This window comes from Lagenorhynchus albirostris, chromosome 3 (assembly GCF_949774975.1).
Source record: "Lagenorhynchus albirostris chromosome 3, mLagAlb1.1, whole genome shotgun sequence".
NCBI lineage: Eukaryota > Metazoa > Chordata > Mammalia > Artiodactyla > Delphinidae > Lagenorhynchus > Lagenorhynchus albirostris.
Genome location: NC_083097.1, coordinates 99,217,829 through 99,240,606, shown reverse-complemented (window position 1 = coordinate 99,240,606; position 22,778 = coordinate 99,217,829). Strand labels below are relative to the sequence as shown.

General features: G+C 35.2%; 1 protein-coding gene across 2 annotated transcripts in view; it reads right to left on the bottom strand.

Annotated features, from left to right (window-relative positions):
- Positions 1-1,434: 1,434 nt before the first annotated feature.
- PRR16 (proline rich 16) overlaps positions 1,435-22,778 on the bottom strand; it is a 269,705-nt gene continuing 248,361 nt past the window's right edge. For both annotated transcript variants that reach the window (XR_009539880.1, XM_060146205.1), the window contains exon 3: positions 1,435-2,625. The gene's annotated coding sequence lies outside the window, so the exon portion shown is untranslated. The remainder of the gene's footprint in view (positions 2,626-22,778) is intronic.

Sequence of the window (22,778 nt, the reverse complement as noted above, 5' to 3'; positions counted from 1 at the left end):
ACACCCCCAGTCTTTCTGAGAAAGGGGCCTACTTACTTGTCCTGGAGCTTCGGCTTGAGGCGCAGGCTTCTGGTCCGGCACACAGTTTAGGGGTCTAGGAAGGGCCTGGGGGTAGGTGGGTGGGTATAGAGGCTGGTACTTGCAGTCTTTTCTCTTTCCTTCCCCCTCACTCCATCTCACTGGTGTGTCCCAGAAAGGAGTTTATTGTCTCCTTGTCTGACAACCCAATGTTTGCGGCTGCTGCCAGGGAACACTTCTACATTGCCTGGCTCTGGTGGCCAGTAGGGCTTGTGCTTATGGGTCCCACAGGACTTGAACCAAGGGAGAACAAGTCCTTAAAGGGCTACTCCCCCCCTCCAACCCCGGCACAGCAAGAGGAAACAGACCCAGGAGATCAGTCTTTCTATGAAAGAAACCTGTTACCTGATTAGCATAGCTGCAGCCTGAGGGTCTCTAATTAAAACACTCATCAAAACGCTGAGTGCATCTTTTTCAAAGACCTCAGAGGGCTGGCACTATCTTCCTGCTCTCCCCTGGCCACACGCCAGAGCATCACAAACATAACTATAGTTAATAATACTCTATTGCATATTTGAAAGTTGCTAGGAGAAGGGGTATTGAAAGTTCTCATCACAAGAAAAAAAATGTGTAACTGTGTTTGCTGACAAATGTTACCTGGACTTATCGTGGTAATTATTTTGCAATATATACAAATATCAAGGCATTACATTTGTACATCTGAAATTAACATAATGGTGTCAATTATACCCCAGTTAAGAAAAGCATAATTTGTTGGAGCTGGGCACTACTTACTGGTGGTAGCAATGACCATAAATACAGGCTCCAGCCGATGAGTCTCAAGTAAGGGTGAGAACTTTGTGGGCACTCAATAAGCCCTTGTTGACTGAGAATTCTGTTTTTGCTCCAGTAGGATTGCCTAGTCTTTTTTATATACACTGATGGAAGTTCTCAGCAGATCTCTGGGTGAGACTGAGGACTCATTAGGTATGATTAATGGCCTAAAAAAAAAAAAATCTAATTTTTATCTTTTAGAGCAGATTTCCAAGAAGGAAACTTAGAGGAAATTCTTATTGATATAATACTCAAATTTTCTGTTTTGAATGTCCCCAATATATTAAAACTAACTGCAGATACTTAGCATAACTAGAATATTAAAATAACTCTTGACAAGAAGGTTCTAGTGAAAAATATATCACTTCTTCTTCAGAGTTTAAGGAATAGAAAGCACAATTTTATACCACAAAAATATTTGAAATTCAGTCTTCAATTAGTTCTGAATTAGTATGATAAAAGCTTGCCAATGACCAAAGAAAATGTCTTCCAGATAATGAAAACCAAATCAAATAAGCAACTACAAATAATACAAACAACACATTTATTTAGAAAAATAAACTGAAAATGCTGTTTGTCTAGTACATTTTCCCATGAAGCATAGATAAATGGCTATAAAAATCTCTTATGTCAAATACAAATTACAAATGGTTTTGTTAATTAAGAGAACAAATAGATGTTCAACACAGATGTTTAGTGTACAGTCCACTGTATTTGACTTCTTGGCTGTTAATGATATAAAATGATCCTCACTAAAAAAACCTTTTGAACCCTTTTTCATTCATTTGACCACACTGATTTTTTTTCATTATTATTTTGTAGTTGTTCTTTAATCTGAGACAAGTCCATTTTTTATTAGATAACTGATTTTTAATAGAAGAAAGAGAAATCAATGTCTGGAGAATTCTTAAATGTTTCCTTTTTGGACTCCTGCAAGAAACTTTGCTGTGGTCTCAAAACTCATGGGACCATCTGTGCAAATAACAGCACACATCATTACCCTGAATGGAAGTGACAGTGCAAATAGTAGAAGTTCATTGAGAAGTAATCAGCAAGAACTGACCCCTCCTCTCTCAACCAATATGGGGTGAAGGATTGAATGCAGAAAATTTTCAAGCAATTGACAATACTCTTATTCCGTTATGGCTTTGAATGTGTACAGAAGATGGCAAACGTCCTCTTTGCAAACAGCAACATTCTGTTCTAATATTGTTCATTGCTGCAGTGTTCCTTCATTTGTTCAGTTTTGTTTATTTGTTTTGTTTTTGTCTACATATTTTGAAATGCTGAGTAGTTCTGGCTACAGATACCTATTTCTATACTTCCACCTTCCCAAATGATAAATTATAATTTACTGGCTGAATTACTGAATATAAATTTTTTGGTGTTCACATCTGGGACTAATTTCAATGGTAAAATAAGATGGATTTTTTTGTTTGCTTTTTGGTTTTTTGTAGGTTTGCTTCTTCAGTCCTTTTCATCTTTTTTTTTTTAATCTTCTTGGTAATATCTGAGTAAAGAGATTTAAGGCTGTGGCTTTTTTTGCCCCCAGGGCTCTGCTCATGGCTGTCAGAGTAGAGGCAGATGGTTTTATGTAGACCATATCAGTGATCATTTGTGCTCCAAGTTGAGGGGTTTGCTGCTCCAAGATGGACAGGTTTCTGGTTACTTCAAAATTAGATCTGGCCTCAAGAAGTCATAATGATGAATCTGAAGTGACAAAAATGAACTGACATGCCTCCAAATAAAGGTATTCCTTCCAACCTGAAGGAGCTGTTAGAAAAAAGAAAACAAAAGACAAAAGATCAGTTTAAACAGCAAGTATAGTTTAACAAAAACACATAAAAACTAAGAATGAAGAAATCATTTGTTAACAGTATGCATAATTTAAAATTCTGTGAATTATCAACAATTTTACTTTAAATGTATAAACATATTTTGAACATATATTCCATTTAAATTTTATATATAAAAAAACTTTGATAACTTAGTCATCAAAATTTAGTAGTAGCATGCTTATATTTCAAATGAAAGATCTTCTCTTATCTCTGACAGTTTTTAAAACTTCAGATAAATTTTTCCATTTATAAATATGCCAAGTTTTCAAACTATTTCATAAATTTTGACTATAAACTTTTAAATATTTATCACCCTCAAAAAAGTTATCAAGAAATCATAATTTTTAAGGTAGAACCTTCATTTTAAAAACAAAGGAAAAGTATTTTCAAAACATTTTACCTAATGTAATGTTTCATTGCAATTTATATAGTCTAAATGTATTATCAAATTGCCAAAAAGACACCATTTTCCATGATGCAGCAAAAGTGCCCGAGAATTAGTCTTCTTTTACTTTATACTTATCTGCAGTACTTTCAAATTAGCACCTTAAAATAACTTATATCCACATTTGTAATTAATGAATACATTTTTCTGAAAACAATAGGAAATGAAACCTAGCCATAATTTTCACTCTGCCCACCTGACATCAAACATGCTTAGCACAAGTCAGCTCTATCCACCACCAGTCCCTCCCATCAGAAACTTACACAAGCCTCTTAGATAGCCTCATCCACCAGAGGGCAGACAGCAGAAGCAAGAAGAACTACAATCCTGCAGCCTGTGGAACAAAAACCACATTCACAGAAAGATAGACAAGATGAAAAGGCAGAGAGCTATGTACCAGATGAAGAAACAAGATAAAGCCACAGAAAAACAACTAAATGAAGTGGAGATAGGTGACCTTTCAGAAAAAGAATTCAGAATAATGACAGTAAAGATGATCCAGGACCTCGGAAAAACAATGGAGGCAAAGATTGAGAAGATGCAAGAAATGTTTAACAAAGACCTAGAAGAATTAAAGAACATACAAACAGAGATGAACAATACAATAACTGAAATGAAAACTACACTAGAAGGAATCAATAGCAGAATAACTGAGGCAGAAGGACGGATGGACAAGTGACCTGGAAGACAGAATGGTGGAATTCACTGCTGTGGAACAGACTAAAGAAAAAAGAATGAGAAAAAATGAAGACAGCCTAAGAGACCTCTGGGACAACATTAAATGCAACAACATCCACATTATAGGGATCCCAGAAGGAGAAGAGAGAGAGAAAGGATGAGAGAAAATATTTTAGGATATTATACTTGAAAACTTCCCTAACATGGGAAAGGAAATAGCCACCCAAGTCCAGGAAGCACAGAGAGTCCCATACAGGATAAACACAAGGAGAAACACACCCAGACACACAGTAATCAAATTGGCAAAAATTAAAGACAAAGAAAAATTATTGAAAGCAACAAGGGAAAAATGACAAATAACATACAAGTGAACTCCCATAAGGATAACAGCTGATTTCTCAGCAGAAACCCTACGAGCCAGAAAGGAGTGGCATGGTATACTTAAAGAGATGAAAGGGAAGAATCTACAACCAAGATTACTCTACCCTGCAAGGATCTCATTCAGATTTGACAGAGAAATCAAAAGCTTTACAGACAAGCAAAAGCTAAGAGAATTCAGCACCACCAAACCAGCTCTACAACAAATGCTAAAGGAACTTCTCTAAGTGGAAGACACGAGAAGAAAAGGACCTACAAAAACAAACCCAAAACAATTAAGAAAATTGTCATAGGAACACACATATCAATAATTACCTTAAACGTGAATGGATTAAATGCTCCAACCAAAATATACAGGCTTGCTGAATGGATATAAGAACAAGACCCATATATATGCTGTCTACAAGAGACCCACTTCAGACCTAGGGACACATACAGACTGAAAGTGAGGGGATGGAAAAAGATATTCTATGCCAATGGAAATCAAAAGAAAGCTGGAGTAGCAATACTCAGATTAGATAAAATAGACTATTAAAAAAAGAATGTTACAAGAGACAAGGAAGGACACTACATAATGATCAAGGGGTCAGTCCAAGAAGAAGATAAAACAATTATAAATATATATGCACCCAACATAGGAGCACCTCAATACATAAGGTAACTGCTAACAGCTATAAAAGGGGAAATCGACAGTAACACAATAATAGTGGGGGACATTAACACCTCACTTACACCAATGGACAGATCATCCAAAATGAAAATAAATAAGGAAACACAAGCTTTAAATGACACAATAGACTAGATAGATTTAATTGATATTTATTGGACATTCCATCCAAAAAGAGCAGATTACACTTTCTTCTCAAGTGAGCATGGAACATTCTCCAGGATAGATCACATCTTGGGTCAGAAATCAAGCCTCAGTAAATTTAAGAAAACTGAAATCATATCAAGCATCTTTTCTGACCATAACGCTATGAGATTAGAAATGAATTACAGGAAATAAACGTAAAGAACACAAACACATGGAGGCTAAACAATACATTACTAAATAACCAAGAAATAACTGAAGAAATCAAAGAGGAAATCAAAAAAAACCTAGAGACAGATGACAATGAAAACATGATGATCCAAAACCTATGGGATGCAGCAAAAGCAGTTAAAAGAGGGAGGTTTATAGCAATACAATCCTACCTTAAGAAACAAGAAACATCTCAAATAAACAACCTAACCTTACACCTAAAGCAATTAGAGAAAGAAGAACAAAAAAACCCAAAGTTAGCAGAAGAAAAGAAATCATAAAGATCAGGTCAGAAATAAATGAAAAAGATATGAAATAAATGATAGCAAAGATGAATTAAACTAAAAGCTGGTTCTTTGAGAAGATAAACAAAATTGACAAACCATTAGCCAGACATATCAGGAAAAATAGGGAGAAGTCTCAAATCAATAGAATTAGAAATGAAAAAGGAGAAGTAACAAATGACACTGCAGAAATACAAATGATCATGAGAGATTACCAGAAGCAACTACATGCCAATAAAATGGACAACCTGGAAAATATGGATAAATTCTTAGAAATGCACAACCTTCCAAGACTGAACCAGGAAGAAGTTTTAAAAATGAACAGACCGATCACAAGCACTGAAATTGAAAGTGTGATTAAAAATCTTCCAAGAAACAAAAGCCCAGGACCAGATGGCTTCACAGGCAAATTCTATCAAACATTTAGAGAAGAGTTAACACCCATCCTTTTCAAACTCTTCCATAATATAGCAGAGAGAGGAACACTCCCAAACTCATTCTATGAGGCCACCATCACCCTGATACCAAAACCAGAAAAAGATGTCACAAAGAAAGAAAACTACAGGCCAATATCACTGATGAACATAGATGCAAAACTCCTCAACAAAATACTAGCAAACAGAATTCAACATCACATTAAAAGGATCATACATTTTGATCAAGTGGGGTTTATCCCAGGAAAGCAAGGATTCTTCAACATACGCAAATCAATCAAGGTGATACACCATATTAACAAATTGAAGGAAAAAAAACATATGATCATCTCAATCGATGCAGAGAAAGCTTTTGACAAAATTCAACACCCATTTATGATAAAAACCCTCCAGAAAGTACGCATAGAGGGAACTTTCCTCAACACAATAAAGGCCACATATGACAAGCCCAGAGCCAACAACGTCCTCAATGGTGAAAAACTGAAAACATTTCCACTAAGATCAGGAAAAAGACAAGGTTGCCCACTCTCACCACTATTATTCAACACAGTTTTGGAAGTTTTAGCCACAGCAATCAGAGAAGAAAAAGAAATAAAAGGAATCCAAATCAGAAAAGAAGTATAACTTACTGTTTGCAGATGACATGATAGTATACATAGAGAATCCTAAAGATGTTACCAGAAAACTACTAGAGCTAATCAATGAATTTGGTAAAGTAACAGGATACAAAATTAATGCCCAGAAACCTCTTGCATTCATATACACTTATGATGAAAAATCTGAAAGTGAAATTAATAAAACACTCCCATTTACCATTGCAACAAAAAGAATAAAATATCTAGGAATAAACCTACCTAAGGAGACAAAAGAACTGTATGCAGAAAATTGTAAGACACTGATGAAAGAAATTAAAGATGATACAAATAGATGGAGAGATATACCATGTTCTTGGATTGGAAGAATCAACATTGTGAAAATGACTCTGCTACCCATAGCAATCTATAGATTCAATGCAATCCCTATCAAACTACCACTGGCATTTTTCACAGAACTAGAACAAAAAATTTCATAATTTGTGTGAAAACAGAAAAGACCTCAACTAGCCAAAGCAATTCTGAGAAAGAGAAACGGAGCTGGAGGAATCAGGCTCCCTGACTTCAGACTATATTACAAAACTACAGTAATCAAGACAGTATGGTTCTGGCATAAAAACAGAAAGATAGATCAATGGAACAGGATAGAAAGCCCAGAAATAAACCCACACACATATGGTCACCTTTTCTTTGATAAAGGAGGCAAGAATATACAGTGGAGAAAAGACAGCCTCTTCAGTAAGTGGTGCTGGGAAAACTGGACAGCTACATGTAAGAGAATAAAATTAGAACACTCCCTAACACCATACACAAAAATAAACTCAAAATGGATTAAAGACCTAAATGTAAGGCCAGACACTATCCAACTCTTAGAGGAAAACATAGGCAGAACACTCTATGACACAAATCACAGCAAGATCCTTTTTGACCCACCTCCTAGAGAAATGGAAATAAAAACAAAAATAAACAAATGGGACCTAATGAAACTTCAAAGCTTTTGCACAGCAAATGAAACCATAAACAAGACAAAATCACAACCCTCAGAATGGGAGAAAACATTTGCAAATGAAGCAACTGACAAAGGATTAATCTCCAAAATTTACAAGCAGCTCATGCAGCTCAATATCAAAAAAACCAAACAGCACAATCTAAAAATGGGCAGAAGACCTAAATAGACATTTTTCCAAAGAAGATATACCGATTGCCAACAAACACATGAAAGAATGCTCAGCATCATTAATCATTAGAGAAATGCAAATCAAAACTACAATGAGATATCATCTCACACCAGTCAGAATGGCCATTATAAAAAATCTACAAACAATAAATGCTGGAGATGGTGTGGAGAAAAGGGAACCCTCTTGCCCCGTTGGTGGGAATATAAATTGATACAGCCACGATGGAGAACAGTATGGAGCTTCCTTAAAAAACTACAAATAGAAGTACCATATGACCCAGCAATCCCACTACTGGGCATATACCCTGAGAAAACCGTAATTCAAAAAGAGTCATGTACCACAGTGTTCTTTGCAACACTATTTACAATAGCCAGGACATGGAAGCAACCTAAGTGTCCATCAACAGATGAATGGATAAAGAAGATGTGGCACATATATACAATGTAATATTACTCAGCCATAAAAAGAAACGAAACTGAGTTATTTGTAGTGAGGTGGATGGACCTAGAGTTTGTCATACAGAGTGAAGTATGTCAGAAAGAGAAAAACAAATACCGTATGCTAACACATATATATGGAATCTAAAAAGAAGAAAATGGTCATGAAGAACCTAGGGGCCAGACGGGAATAAAGATGCAGACCTACTAGATAATGGACTTGAGGATATGGGGTGGAGTTAGTGTAAGCTGTTACAAAGTAAGAGAGTGGCATGTACATATATACACTACCAAATGTAAAATAGAAAGCTAGTGTGAAGCAGCTGCATAGCACAGGGAGAGCCGCTTGGTGCTTTGCGACCACCTAGAGGGGTGGGATAAGGAGGGTAGGAGGGAGACACAAGAGGGAAGAGATATGGGGACATATGTATACGTATAACTGATTCACTTTGTTATAAAGCAGAAACTAACACAACTTTGTAAAGCCATTATACCCCAATAAAGACGTTAAAAAATTGAAAAAAAAATTTAATAGAACCAAAAAAAATGATACAAATGAACTTATTTACAAAGCAGAAACAGATTTACAGATATCAAAAACAAACTTGTTACAAAAGGGGAAACGTTGAGGGGAGGGATAAATCAGGAACTTGAGATTAACATACACACACTACTGTATATAAGAATAGATAACTAACAATGACCTACTGTATAGCACAGGGAACTCTACTAAATATTCTGTGATAACCTATATGAGAAAAGAATCTGAAAAAGAATGAATATATGTATATGTATAAGTGAATCACTTTGCTGTACACCTGAAACTAACACAATATTTTAAATCAACCGTACTCCAGTAAAATTGTTTTAAAAATGGAATAGACATTAGTATGTACCTCCTAGAATTGATGAAGAAAATAAATGAGAACATAGTTAAAAATGATTTTACAATGTTTACATGTTTCCTTTTTACAAAGAGAGTCATTGAACCAACACAGTTTTGGAATAGATAATTCCACAGGAGAACTGCCATCATTATGTGCCCCATCTCCCACTGGCGGAGGACGCCACAGTAGTGGATTCATCAGGAAATAAAACCAGAGTCAAAATAAGTTCCTTGCTCTCTTCCTTTATTAACAATATCAGCATTGGCCATTTTGGTAACCAAAGGGTTATACTTTCTAATATGTAATTACTTTAGGACAACAAATTGCATGGTAAAAAATACAGAAGTGTAAACAAATGCTAAAAGAACCAATTTAGAAAAAGTCAGCAGGATACAGTCTTTTTCTATGAACATAGAAAAGCACACTAAATGAGGATATTCACTTCATAATCTGAGGAAGTGGCGGGGGGGATTCAACTATGAAACGTGGATGTTTACTTACCCTGGCTCCCCTTAATCTTCAGTAATGGTGTTCAGAGGATAGTTTTGTTTTTGTGTTTTTGTTTTATTTTGTTTCTGAAAAATCTCTGCTTTCATAATGTTTTCATTAGCCTAGGCTAAACAGCAATTTTACTCATGCTAATGATTGTGAATTGTTTTCTCTAAAGCCAAAAGTGTTTTAAAACCCCCTTCTTCCTAAATCCCTTTTCTCCTGCCCCTGCTTTGAATTTCCTTTTTTATTCACTGACATGCTGCTTGGGGAAACAGTTGCAGCCAGATTGGAGAGCACTGTGAAATGAATGGCTGTGATATTTATCCCTCTTTTTGGCAAAACTCCTTTTTGTAACTGCATTAAAGCCTGCCGAATCTAATGTTAACACGTGCACATTTTACTGAGTTCCACTGGAAATGAGGTATGCTGGAAAAATGGCATGATTTTTTCATGGTGGAACGAAACTATCTTCAATCAAAACAAAATTAAAATGCTAACATTGCTCCCTCCTCCTTGCTTAAACATTCTGTCAAATCACATTCATTTTAGGTTTTTAATTTATTACATGAAACAAGTGATGCCAATACTTCCCTCTCTAATATCCACTGATGTTTTTCAACAATTAAATTGTCTAGACAAGTAATAAAATGCTGCTTTTATCTTTATGGAATGACATTTCTTTCTTCTGGCTTTTAAATAAATGATAGGATGCCTTCTGTGAAACAGCAAGTGGGAGTTTATGGGTTGCATTTTTATTAACCTAATATAATCAGTTAACTAGTCTTCTTTCCCCAAGCAAAGGTAGGGTTAGAAGTCAAGGACAGGGAGGTTAGACATTACAAATCTGCTGAATAAAGCAATTTTATAGTCCTTTTAAGTCTGAAAAGGAAATCAGAAGTCTCTTGAGTTATTAACATCTCTGAAGTTACTAGACTCTGAAAAACCTCTAGTTGCCCATGCCCACGGATTATTTCTAGTTTCCATTTCCTTTTTTACAACATGGTACTCAAAAGGAATTAGAAGTAAAGCAAAATAAAATATATTCTACTTAAATGTTATTTTTCTTCTTCCAAAATGCTTTGTTTTTTAGGCACACATGACTGAATAATATAAGCTCAAGGATGGGAAAAACGTCTTGCATCAATTACAATAAAATGCTATTTCTGGAAAGTCTTTGTAAAATGCAGCATATGGATGGTCTCCTAAAATTGTTCTGTTTAACTTGAAAGGAGTAACACAATGTTACAAGTTTAATTGGCAGGTGTCTAGGATATTTTTTACTTAACCTGAGAAAGGGTCAATTTCCTATCACCTTTACTTCAATCTTGCCACCACTGTGAACTAGAAAATACGAGTATCCATATGTATACACCCACATTACCAAGAGAAAACAGATGATTCTTTGTAAATTAGACAAGTAACTGAATAATAAGCAGTCTTCACTGCTGTTAAACTTGGAATTAATCGGAAAGAGGTCCCAGGTACCCTAACAATATTTGCCATGATACTTCGCAAATGCAATTCAATGACATAGCCCTTCAACTCCAAAAGAAGTAAACTATACTATAAAAGTACCACTATTGTATTATATTCAGAATTCAGTAACTCCTTCAATAATGGCTAAACCAAAGATAGTCTCAGTGTTTGGCTCTCAAGGCACTTTTTGTTCAGGTGATATCTAATATATTCTACTTTAATATTCCCTCTTTTACTTCAGGAAAAATGTACGAAAAATATGTATGATTTCTACATTTTCAATTCTGCATTATCAGTGGACTTCTAACTTTAATAGAGCCCCAAAAGCCAGTGTGCTTCTGGATAAACTGGATTCAGGGGGGTATAATCTTAAAAAGGTATCATGGTATGTACAATAAAAACCTAGAGGCTTGGGGCCATTTAGTGTGAATAAAAAGAGCCATGTACATTTCAAGAGCCTCCAGGTTCATCTCTATTAAAATATATGCAATGTTTCATATGCTTGGCAGAAGTAACATTCTGGTCCAGATAATTATTTCACGGGCCGGGAACTGTGCTGTGCATTGTAAGCTATTCAGCATCATCCCTGGACTCAGGGTCATTCAGTGTCTTAAATGAAAAGTTGAATGGTGTTACTTTGTTCATTCATTTGCCTTAAAACTTGTGAACTCCTACCCTTCTGCAATTATCTGCAATTCAGCTACTGTATATTCCTTCAATAACAGCTATAAGAATTGTGGTTAAAGAAATAGAGAGAGTAACACTTGTTCTACGCAAGAACAATGTTCTATACTCCTAATAATAGTATTTTAGAAAGCTAAAGTGCAGGTTACAATTTTTAAGAGCTGATAGCAAAATTTTCATTTCATTCCCTGCATGAATTCATCATCTCTCTATTATTTAGCTTGGCCAACAAAGACAATGTTTGCCCGTGATGGTCCAGTACCGAGCAAAGTCTTAAATTTACATAGTGTTGTCAATCTCATTACAGAAACATTTACTGGAAATGTTCATAGGTACATGAACTGCTCAAGGTGCTTGGAAAACAAAGGTGATAAGATATTATATGAAGTGCCAAACGATTTTTGAACAGAAATTAGAGAAAATAACCTCTGCCTGAGAGAATTGGAAAAGACTTTGAAGCCAGCTTCCTTATGAAAGATGAATAAGATTTCAACAAGAGAGGGAACATTATTCAAGCAAAGCGGAGCAGAGTCAGAAAAGCATATATCCAGGGATGGTGAGAAATCAATGCAGTTAGAGCCTAGCCTCCAGAGAGGGTAGCAGTAGCAGGAGACAAGGCCAGAAAGGGGGGCGTTAGCATGGAGGTAACAGGGAGACCTTCAATGTTTTTAACTGAAATGTGACCTGGTCAGATTCACAGTTTAGAAAGATGGCTTAGAAAGATGGCTCTGCAGCTGTATGAAGAATGAAATGGAGTAGAGAGGACCTGAAATCAGGGATAGCAGTTAGCAGTCTATAAAGGCAATATTTAATTGAAAGAGAGTGAGATATTGAGCTGAAAAAAATAGCATGAGGGATTGAGAAAGGGAAGGGACTCAAAGAAAATTTAGGATGTAGAATGAATAGAACTGCAAAATAATTGGAGTTGAAAGGGAAGAGATGAGGGAGATTTTCCTTCATTGTTTCTGGTGTGGTGACTTGGATGGATAGTAATATCATTTCCTGAGACAGGACAAGAGACAAGGAACAGATCTTAAGGAAATACATTATTAACTGTAGAGGGTATACTATCATCCTAAACACCAAAGCAATGTGTATCACAAAGGATATTTAACATATTCAAGTGTAAATTATAGAAATGTTGGTTAAAGTGGGAAATCTGGTTTCTTAAATCACAAGCTCTCCAAAAGAAACTTTGCTTTGTCGATACTATTTCTATTAATTAAAGAGGATTCAATTGGGAATCTTTAAATTTCATTTCCATGAATGTCATGTCTTAATACAGTAAGGTTAGAGAATGTGCTGAGAAACAGTGCTTGAAAGAGCAGCTTGGCCCACTGGAGGGAAGAACACTGCTGATTAATACACTAGAATTCTTTGGCATTCTAAATAAATTTAGTGGCTGGCTTTGTCAGGTCGTAAATCCCTTAGACAATTAGATAAATGGTATGGGCTTACCCCTTCAAAATATGCAGATGTACACCTACATAATATTTTGTTTATGATTTCAAGATTCATAGACACTCTTGCATTGCATGGAATTCAGCTTAAGAGCTCTTGAATTAGAGTTGTACAAATTTAATTATAGTAGGTGTTATTTTTTGAAAAATCAAATATATATTTTGAGGTATATCATTGGCACTAATAGAGAGTATTCTTCATTCTAAATAAACTCATATAGTTCAGGGTTGTACAACTCAGTGCTATTGACAATTGGGATGGATAATTCTTTGTTGGGGACAGGGAAGGGGAAACTGGCAGGTGCATTGTAGAATGGTTAACATCACCTTGGCCTCTACCGACTAAGTGCCATTAGCAACCCCTAGTTCTGACAACCACAAATGACTTCAGACATTGTCAAATGTCTACTGGGAGGCACATTTTCTCCATTTGAGAACCATAGAAACAGATAATGACTTTTATAAAACTCCCACCTAAGAAATAAAGTTCGGTGCAGTCGGCCCTCTGTATTGGCAGGTTCTGCATTCTCTGATTCAACTAACCTCAGATTGGAAAAAAAAAAAAATTCAAGAAAACTCCAAACCTTGAATTTGCCACACTTGCAACTACTTACATAGCATTTACATTGTATTAGGTATTCTAAGTAATCTAGAGATGTATTAGGTATTCTAAGTAATCTAGAGTATATGGAAGACATGCCTAGGTTATATGCAAATACTCTGCCATTTTCTATGAGGGTCGTGGACCTCCTTGAATTTTGGTATCCTTGGTGGGGGGGAACAGGTGTCCTGGAACCAATCTCCTGCACAGACACTAAAGGATGACTGGATTATCTCTCTGAAGAAAAATATTTTCATGGGAAAATTTTCTAGAACAGAATCAAAAAGTCAGCAACTAAGGCAGGTGTTTACATCTCCTATTTTGGGGGGGATAATTCAATCTTTTCTCCTACATCCCTACTTTTAGTGTAAGAGTGAAAATCATCTACTCTTCATAGATGGCTGAGAATTAGACAATAAAGTTATTATATCATAGCAGCTCCTTTTTATCTATTTGTTTTCCTCTTCCTTTTTACAAAATTAACTTTCTCTTTAAGAAATCAAATACTCAAACTTGAGTAAGGAAGAAACTGATATTTGCAGAGCAAGAGGAAATGCATCAACTAAAAAATAAGTGAAACACTGTAGAACCTAGTTAGTAATTGAATATAGTTCCATCTGCAATATGAACAAGTCTGTGCTCTTACGGAAACTGTTAACTTGATTTAGTACTGTAATGGGAAATCTGTAACTTATGGGCACGGTATGAGATATATTGGCATCAGATACAAAAATCTGCTAATACCCATATAATACAGATACTGAAAATTTAATATAAAGCCTAACTTACCCTTCTCTGCCATTCCTTTTTCCCCAATCTTGCTCTGTAAAACCATGCATTTCGTCTCTTTGTTATCATTCATCTTTCTTCTTATTCTTATTTTCAGTATACTAGACATCTGTATTTACTCTGTGTATTTATTTCCTTGTTTCCTGATATAGTCTCCATTTCATTCTCGGGGCCACTCCCTGCCTAACTCTTAGCCAACCTCTTTCAGGTAGTCTGATACAAACAGCATTTTCCCCTTAAAAATAGAACATATAATTTTTTAGCTAAGCAGTTAGTCATGAAGAATAAATACTATCTTGATGGTATGTGTGATCATCTAACAAAATTGGAAAAGGATGGAAGGGAAAATATTGAGTGGCAGCTTCTGGAAAACTTTTTAAAAGAAAAGTTGCCCCATACTCTTGTAAATGTTTATCCCTTTCCTCAAACCTTTTGCCTGGAATGTAGATTTGATGGCTGGAGCTCTAGCTGCCAGTTTATACAATTAGTATGAACATGCTATGTCAGAGATGGTCAAAAGGAATACTGAAAGGAAAGAAAACTCAGTCCTTAAGGGCTTTGTAGACATGAAGTGCCAAGTCAGCCCTGATCTGCCTCAAGACTTGTATGTAAGAAACAAAGTTGAATTTTATGTTTTTAAAGCCATTGTGATTTGGGGACCCTGTTTTTCACATAGGAATCTAATCTTAACTGATATGGGTGAGAATCCACTCTGAATGGAGCATGTGATCTAAGTCTAAGTAAAAAAGCTGATCACATTTCTCTGTTTCAGAGGGAGATATTCACTATATTAATATCTTGTGTAAAAAGGCATACTTATAGATATCTCAAACCCTAACTTAGCCGGAAAAATTTTGATGAATAAACTATAAAGATGCTGTCATTCTCATAAAACCTCTAAGTATATTCTCATTAAAATATCAAAATCCATAAGAGCTTGGGGCATAGTAAAACCTTCATGAGATGACTGCATATGATTTCCAGGATGGCAATGAATGATCTCACAGTTACACAATTAAAACAAAAATGTAGGGAACCATGGAAATTTTTTATAGGAATTAAAGGCTATAATTAGGATAGTCTGGTGTGAGTTTAACATATTCTTGGAATTGCATTTTGTGATGAAGCATTATGCACCAGCTAAACAATCTTTACCCAATCATTTCAGCCAGTCCTCCTGGGTCCATTGCACAAATACCAGAAACACAAAGTCTCTGACCAGTTTGTGAGAAAGGGAATAAAAAAGTTTGTAGCTTATTATGACAAAATAAAAATTACAAATAATACCAGGAAATATTGGGTTCATTAATAGCAATCATCAATTCTCAATCATTAAATGCAATTCACATAGAATTAATTCAGCGCTTGAAATACTACTTAAAGTGCATAGGCCTTGTCTTAATAGTGTGTTTCATATAATTAACTGAGCACAAGAAGCAGAAAGCAGACCACAGTGTGAGTTTTCCCATCTTATTTAAATCTGAAAAGATTTGTCTACTTGCTAAATCTCAGAGAGAAGATGTGGCACATATAAGATGTTCTTATGCTTGTTTTTCAATGCTAACATTTTCTTTCATTTTGAAATAATGCATGAAAATTGAAAATCCTTGGAAAGTATGAACAATATAAAGAAGGGGTAAAATATCACTCTTTCTGACACTCAAAGGCATCTGATATTATAGCTCTGGCATATTTTATTCCAGTTTTTAATTTTTTTTCTTAGTTGAACCAATTTCCAGTGTAAAATATTTTTGTAACATGGTATCAAAAATCTTTGTAACATTATTTAATGGCTATTTAAGGTAAAGCTATGTTCCCCATTATTTTTAAATTAGGGTATGTAATTCCTTCATATAAAAAGTACTAATACTAAAATAAACTCAAAATGGATTACAGACCTAAATATAAGACTGGATACTATAAAACTCCTAAAGGAAATCATAGGCAGATATCTCTTTGACATAAATTGCAACAATATTTCTTTGCATCTATCTCCTAAAGCAAAGAAAACAAAAGCAAAAATAAACAAATGGGACCTAATTAAACTTAAAAGCTTTTGTACAGCAAAGGAAACCATCGACAAAACCAAAACACAGCCTGTTGAATGGGAGAAGATATTTGCAAATGACATGACTGATAAGTGGTTAATATCCAATATATGTAAACAGCTCATACAACTCGACATCAAAAAAATAAACAACCTGATTTTAAAAAGGACAAAAGAACTGAAAAGACAGTTTTCCAAAGAGGACATGCAGATGGCCAATAGGCACATGAAAAGATGCTCAACATCACTAATCATCAGGAAAATGCAAATCAAGACCACAATGAGATATCATCTTGCACCTGTCAGAGTGGCTATCATCAAAAAGAACACAAATAACAATTGTTGAAGAGGATGAAGAGAAAAGGGAAGCCTCGTACACTGCTGGTGGAAATGTAAATTGGTATAGCCACGGTGGAAAACGGTATGGAGGTTTCTCAAAAAACTAAAAATTGAACTACCATGTGACCCCACAATTCCACTCCTCGGTATATATTTGAAAAAAAGAAAAACACTAATTCAAAATGACACACACACCCCAATGTTCATAGCAGCATTATTTATGATTGCTAAGATATGGAAGCAACCTAAGTGTCCCTCAACAGACGAATGGATGAAGAAGATATGGTATATACATACAACAGAATACTACTCAGCTATAAAAATGAATGAAATTTTGCCATTTTCAGAAACATGGATGGACTTGGAGGGCATTATGCTAACTGAAATACGTCAGACAGAGAAAGACAAATACTGTATGATATCACTTATATGTGTAATCTAAAAAATACAACAAACTAGTGAATTAAAAAAAAAGCAGCAGACTCACAGATACAAAGAATAAACTAGTGGTACCAGTGGGGAGAGGGAAGGGGGAAGGGACAGTATAGGGATAGGGGGAAGAAAAAAGAAGTTATTAAGGGATTGTATGAAATCATGTGTGTGAAAATTTGAAAATTATAAAGCACTGTAGAATTTTTTTAAATATTTTATTCAGTTAAAAAAGTACTAATAAATATCTTGGACATAGGATTTCAAACCAAAGTAAACATTAATAGAGACTTTACAAAGTGTGCTCCCTTGACATTAGTTCAAGGACAAGTTTTGAAAGAATAAAATAAGAAATCTTCTACAAACAAATATGTTTGTGAAATACTGCATACAATTTTTTCCTTACTGTAGCGTCCTAAAAAACAATAGCATTGATATTTCAATAACCATGCTTTAAAGAAAACTATTTGGTTTTTCTTTGCATTTCCCCAAATTATTTTATGACAAAAGAGTTTTTGCATATTACTAATTTATATAAGTGTTACACTCTGGGAAATACTATAATAAATAATTTTTTAAAAAACATGTTAAAGGGCTTCCCTGGTGGCACAGTGGTTGAGAGTCCGCCTGCCGATGCAGGGGACATGGGTTCATGCCCCGGTCCGGGAAGATCCCACATGCCGCGGAGCGGCTGGGCCCGTGAGCCATGGCCGCTGAGCCTGCGCGTCAGAAGCCCGTGCTCCGCAACGGGAGAGGCCACAACAGTGAGAGGCCCACATACCACAAAAAAAAAAAAAAAAAAAAAAAAAAAAAAACATGTTAGAGTGAGGCCAAAATTGCTCAGATTTTAAATATCCCAATAAAATTATCTAACCTATACTTCTTAAAATGTTTTTAGAAATAATTAATGTTTATATATATATATATATATATATATATATATATTTTTTTTTTTTTTGCAGTACACGGGTCTCCCACTGTTGTGGCCTCTCCCGTTGCACAGCACAGGCTCTGGACGCGCAGGCCCAGCGGCCATGGCCCACGGGCCCAGCCACTCTGCAGCATGTGGGATCCTCCCGGGCTGGGGCATGAACCCGTGTCCCCTGCATCGGCAGGCGGACTCTCAACAACTGCACCACCAGGGAAGCCCCTAATGCTAATATTAACAAATGCAAACAACACAAAGAAGCAATCAAAAACATTTCCCCAACAGACTCTAAATTCTATCATAAGAAATCACCGTCACTAACATGGGATGAACACTATTCTAGGCATTTCTCAAATCACATATGTAGATAGAAGGAAATACATGTAAGTAGGTAAATTAAATAAATATTAGTGGATAGACTAATAGATAAGTAAATGACATTTAAATTTTACATTATGGTGTATTTTATATTTAAGAGCTATTTTAATAAAATTAATTTATATTTAACAGAAGCAATATAAACTTGGGTGCCCTGAAAATACCGGTAAGATGCAAGTAAATTTTTCTTTAACAGACAAAATATTATTTTATAAATAATCCCTGTAAAAGTCAGGTAAATTTTTGATAAATAGTGAGTTTCACATCATTTTTAAACTATATAATTTAAACTACTTCAGACAATATACTTGTACTTCTAGCAATACAGGATGAAGAAATTAGCTCGCTTAGACTTGGTTCTACTTCCAGTAGAATCAAAAGAGTTGGAATAAATTTTTCTTAAGACCCAGTATGGTCTTTCAGTGTGTGGATTATAATCTTTAGTTCAGGGATGTTTTCCTCTTACATCTTTGAATACTTTTTGTTCTGCATAGTCTTCAAAACTCCAGTCATGCTTCATTTTACTTTGACACTTTCCACATAGAGTCATTTTTATCTTTATTACTTTCTCTTTCTTTTAAGTGATTTTTTTTCAAGCCTATACCATACATCTCTGGTTGGGTGTCAATAGTTTTTATTATATTTTTTATAAAATCTTTATTGTGTCACTCTCTTTTTAAAAGAGAGGTCACATTTCTTTGCAATTTCTTTGAACTTGAAGAATTATTTGTCTGAAATCTTGTTTCCCCCCTACAAGTAATTATTCCATAGTGTATGTTCTTTCAGTATCTTTCTCTCCTTTTGTAGTTTCCATTTTAAGGTCATGTATTTTATGTCCCTGCTTATGAGTTATCTTCAAACCATGACAGCCTGTACACTGCATACTGTCAAATGGACAGATAATGGAACAAGAAAGGGAATGAGCTCCAACTCTGATTTATATTGTTTTGAGTGCCCTCTTCCTAAGTTGGCTGTTTCCTTTGGGCACAAGCCCACCCCCACCTTCACTCCCCCAAGCATTAGCATTTAAGCAGTGGTAGGTTGGTGTAGCTCATTGATCTGATAATTGCTGCTTCCTTTCCTTCCTTCACCCCTCTTGACACCCAGGATTCTCCTTTGCATTGAAGGTTCAGTTATGGACAATAAAAATGACTTTAGCATGCTTTCTCCTCCAGCATCATACTCACTGCCATGTTGTAAGAATGAATTAGGTTTCCACACAGATGTCTCCTGATTCTGTAGTGGCCTGTCTTAGAGCTCAGATCTCATTCAAATCTAAGGGTGATGAGATAAACTGCCATCACTGCGACACTTGCCTTTAGGTATGTGTTGTGCTGTTTTATCTCTCAGGCTATTCTCTGGCTCACACCAGGTAGTGGTCAGAGCTACTGGCAGTGCGTTCAGATTGTTGCTGATGCTTGCATTATTAGTAGTACTGGCTCTCAATAGATTTTGAAGAAGGAAAACAGGTTAAAAAATTCCTTTGTTCTGTCATCCATAACCAGAAAACTGATTCCATGTTTATAATCTTTAAAATATCGCAGGTATATTTATTTAAGGTGTATGCAAGGATAGTTTGGGTATTGTCAGAAAGAATTTGTGTCTATTTGCTTATTTTTAACTTAGTCAACAAACATATGTAGTATACTCAATCTGGACCATGAACTATGCAAGCTACCAGAAACACAGAAATGAGTTATTTGTTATCTTATGATCAAAGAGTTTACAAATCCAGTACAGTAAATAAGCAGACAAGATGCAGTGTGTGTGTGTGTGTGTGTGTGTGTGTGTGTTCTATGGCACAAATACAACAATAGGGTTATAGGAACTCAGAGGAGGGAGCAAATGAGTTGTATATCACTGCAAAGAGAAGATGATATCTGAATTGTGGCTTAAAATATTAATAGGAATTTACCAGGCAGAGGTGTGGACAGGGAGAAGTAGTTACTAGAAAACAGTGTCTGCAAAGAAAGGCATGAAGACATAAGACATCTTCATTTGTTTGAGGACAGTGAGTGGCATTTTGTTTCTGGAAGAGTGGGTACATGCAGGAAGGAGAGGAGTGGGTTTGGATATGTAAGCTTGGGGCAAGATTGTTAAGGACATTGAATTTTACCATAGAGAAATTAATAGGGGATGATGGATGACTTAGTTTCGAGATTCTAATGAAATAGGAGATGCAAGACTCACTTTACATAGCAAGTCTTTTTCAAGCACTAGATGTACTTTGCTAATACTGCAGAGTTTCAGTCTAAGGCATCTTTTGTCATCACAACTTGAACTCTGTCCTCTCAAGCATAGCCACCCATACAGAGCAACTCTATTATGTCTTAAGCTAGTTTTGTTCTCAGATGCCATAATATGAAAGGAGTTCCATTCCATTATTTAATTAGCTTCACTGCAATATATAAATAACTTAGGTATATTCACTCAAGACCACAGTGGTAGGCAAAATGTCTGAGCAGGGGAAGGAACTGGTCAAACATGTTCTTGAATTATTCTGTTATTCTTAAGTTAAATTTGCCAATTATGTGTCCCTTTCCAACATTCTTTGAATTTAATAGAAGTCATAAGAAATGTAACTCTTACTGCAAATCTTTAATTTCTTTCAAATAATTTTGCAATCATTTTTTTCTTGTAATTTCCTGCTCATAAAAACTCAGGTAGTTATTCTGAATGAAGTTTATTCTTTTCTCCATACCTGTTGAGTATTAAACCAGGATAATGAGTTCTTGAGGGTTATGTTTTTGCTTCAGCTTTTCCAAATGTACAATTAGAGGCAGAATCAGAAAGTCACCATATTCAATTTATTCTATAGCAAAATAACTGATAATTTCCAAGGAGTGAGAATAGAAGAAACCAGGGACCAAATATTGTATTATATCAATAGATAAATATACTATAGAGAAATCTCAGGATGAGGAGAGTATGAGATAGTAAAATGAGTAATAATTAATATTAAGGAAAGAACCAATAAATTACAATATCTAGCCCTTGTTCTTTAAAACCTTTTATAGAATGGTATTGTGGGTTTTTACTATTCTGAAAAGACTCATCTATATTGACTAGAAACAAAAATATGGTGAAATTAATTGTATTGAGAAGAGACCACATTGTATGATTTCACTTACATATGTCTAAATATGACAAATCCATAAAGACCAAAAATACACAGTGGTTGGTTAGGGCTAGGAATGGGTATATGAAGTGACATTTAATAAGTATGGGGTTTCTTTTGGGGGTGATAAAATTTTCTAAAATTAGATTGTAGTAATGGTTACATAATTTGGTGAATATACTAAAAACCATTAATTGTACACTTCAAAATGGTTTTTATTGTATGTGAATTGTATCTCAAGAAAGCTGTTTTTTTTATTTTTTAAAGTAGCCTGGCAAGAACTCATTCACTCTAAGTTGGGAATTTTTTTAATGCAAAGGATATATATAGCAGGGATGAGACAAATGGAATGAGCTACAGTGAGAACCTGGTTTCAAGTCTATGTTCAAGATGCCATATTTACTATTCCTTTTTAAACTTATTTTCCTTTAAATAGTGCCTTTTTGATGACTAATTCTATCTGGTGACATAAGTTTGCTAGGCTGTTTTCAACATCCCTTTGTGATTTGGCTATAGTGAAATAATACTTCTAGATTCTATAATATCAAAACAATTTCTGGATATTTAGGGAGGTAAGACTGCTGAATTTAAAACTCAGATGACAAACATCTTCAAATTTTCAAATTCAAGTGAAGGAGGATAGATAATGCTGCATTTGCAACCCTTATTCTTGTGTCTTGTCTGATATTACTATTCCCCAATGATGGGATATGCATGGTTTTGATGAATGTAAAGAGTTTTGCTTGAAGAAGTTGTGAAATACACTATTTTATTGCAGAGTAAAATCAGCATAGAACTTTGTGAGAGTTTCCTCTATGAGCTGGGCATGGGAAAACATGCTGCTTGCTCCCACGATGCCATGAGACATCACCAAGTCAACCAAATCTCCCAAGACACTGCAATTTGGACTGAGATGTGTTGCTTGGTAATAACAGAGTGTCATGGCTCCTAACGGTAGGCGGTTCCTGAAATCTAACATAAATAAATGAATTCTAGGTTTTAACCCTTTTAA